General features: G+C 42.6%; 1 non-coding gene across 1 annotated transcript in view; it reads left to right on the forward strand.

The window, feature by feature from the left end:
- The first annotated feature begins 2,228 nt into the window (after positions 1-2,228).
- LOC135122222 (small subunit ribosomal RNA) overlaps positions 2,229-2,500 on the forward strand; it is a 1,921-nt gene continuing 1,649 nt past the window's right edge. The window contains exon 1 of the ribosomal RNA XR_010279288.1: positions 2,229-2,500. This exon is cut by the window's right edge and continues 1,649 nt beyond it. This is a non-coding gene — a ribosomal RNA (small subunit ribosomal RNA).

A 2,500-nucleotide genomic window follows, 5' to 3' on the forward strand; every position in this document is an offset into this window, starting at 1 on the left:
CGCAACACACCGACACGTACGGCGTCCGTTAACGTCACCGATTAATTCGAAGCTTCTCGCACGCCTCATATACAACCGGTAATACACTGGCCGTTCATAACGTACGGCGTTCGTGCCGAGTGACTGTATAACGCCACCGATCGATTTCGACTTTCAAACACGCAGCACAGTCGTCGATCTACAATACAATAAACGTACGGCGTTCATTAGCGCTGTCGAATTTGCGGTTTCGCGTACATACAGGCAACCGGTAATAAATACACCGGAAATAGTTATAAAGGGCGAAATGGCACAATTTGTTATCAAAAATTAAGTTTTTATCATTTATCAGGAGGTAATTTAATTAGTTATTTCAATTTATTGTAGAAATAGACGACTTCATTTTGAGAAGATTTTACAAAAAGTTTTTATTTTAATTTAAGGAACGCGCGGATTAACGGCGGTGATTGCAAGTACAGTAATTGTGAAGCCTAATGTCTCGTTGTCTAATTCGTGGCGCCCGTAAATGGATTAACGAGATTCCCACTGTCCCTAGGTTTTCTTGAAAAAATCGAAATTTATGGTGTTACTTAAATTCAGTTTGAAGCATTAAAAAACATGAATGGCACAATTCGTTTTAAAAAATCAGCTACAGCTATTTCAATTCTCCCTCGTTTTTATTAAAAAAAACTTCTCGAAAGTTATTTCGACATATATAATAAATTTCATTTTACAACATTTTATATATACGTCGATCGTCTTTTATAAAGTAAGGCGTTCTTCCGTACTTAAAATTTTTAAAAAGTGCATGTACGGCGTTCGTCTTTTATAAAGTAAGGCGTTTCTCCGGACTTGGAAATTTTTTTAAAAGTACATGTACGGCGTTCGTCGTTTATGAAGTACGGCGTTGGTTGTTTATAAAGTACGGCGTTTGAAATTTATGAAGTACGGCGTTCGGAATTTATGAAGTACGGCGTCCCGTACCGGGTACGTATTTTAAAATTAACTAAATCGCTATAATAAAAATTCTAACTTACCTCGATTACGTAACACAATGCGGCCGTATTTTTTTTCTTGCGAAAATCCGTGGAAAAATGTTCAAACCGCTCTTTACGAAGAGCCATCACACCGACAGAGCGCACCTCGGACGGGGAGAGGTGTGTCTCGCGCCCCTGCTCGCGTACCACTGTCGCCGCTTCGCAGCGTTTGGCTCCGATCGACGTCAAGCGCGCTATTATAGGTAGCGGAGTGATGTTGTGGCGTGTGAGGTGTTCTCTCGAGATACCGACCAACGACTGCATCCTCTCGCTCGCGTTACCACGGACTGTCTGCGAGTCTTATCCAATACTTTTAAAAGGAATTCGGATTTATGACGAAATGAATTTCGCAGCACGTTCCGGCCGTTCTTCGGTGTCTCTAAGACTGTGCGTTTTTACGTATTCTCTAAAAATGATAGCAGACGCTAACCGCATTGGTTTCTCTCTGTAATAAATAATGTTCAACAACGACATTATTATGTTATTCAGACCGACCCGACAAAAAGAGACGACGATACGTTCACCTTTTTAGAACGAAACGTTGCGATTACTTTTGGTGGTCGTGCCTTTAATGATTATAAGAGCGAACCTTGTATGTGTGTGTGTCTTGTTGATAATTTTGAGAATGTAGTTATCGCACCCGTCGAAAATGACCCGAAGTAGACTTGGCTCTCGGAGCGTTTGCGCCTAGAATTTCATGGAATCCTTGAGTTCCTTCATTGGGTTCGAGCTTGCCTCGAAAGACGGTCCAGCACAGCGAGATCGCGGATGCGGCGGACGTTCCATCGTCGGCGGTCCTTATGCGATCAACCTTACATTGTTGTAAACGGTGGCGTACGTTCGAATTTCACGATTCGTCGTTCGTTGCATCGAACAGCTATTAAATTTGCGTCAACTCCCTACATTCCGAGCGAGAATATATAATATACTCGTAACGTGTGCAGATTCTGTAAAGAATTCGGCACGTCTCACCGTCGCATTCTATCTAGCGAAGAGTGAGGAGAATGTTTGAACTTTTAAACCGGCGCAGGAGGTTTCCTCGCGAAACTTTTCGACCGGTATCGTTATGTATGATATTTTTCGTATATAAAACAACGAAAGAGAGAGTTAAGCGTGGCGTTACGTTCCTACGCGTTCGTTTCGCGAACACGCACTCGCGCTTTCGACGAAAGTGTAGTTTTCAGTTTCGGAGTATCCGAACGAGAACGCAGTTCCCTGGTTGATCCTGCCAGTAGTCATATGCTTGTCTCAAAGATTAAGCCATGCATGTCTCAGTACAAGCCGAATTAAGGTGAAACCGCGAAAGGCTCATTAAATCAGTTATGGTTCCTTAGATCGTACCCACATTTACTTGGATAACTGTGGTAATTCTAGAGCTAATACATGCAAACAGAGCCCCGACCGGAAACGGAAGGGGCGCTTTTATTAGATCAAAACCAATCGGTGGCGGTCTCCGTCATCGTACAACTTGGTGACTCTGAATA

Source organism: Zophobas morio, unplaced genomic scaffold, assembly GCF_036711695.1.
Source record: "Zophobas morio isolate AGI-343-1 ecotype UQ-CSIRO unplaced genomic scaffold, CSIRO_AGI_Zmor_V1 ptg001006l, whole genome shotgun sequence".
NCBI classification, from domain to species: domain Eukaryota; kingdom Metazoa; phylum Arthropoda; class Insecta; order Coleoptera; family Tenebrionidae; genus Zophobas; species Zophobas morio.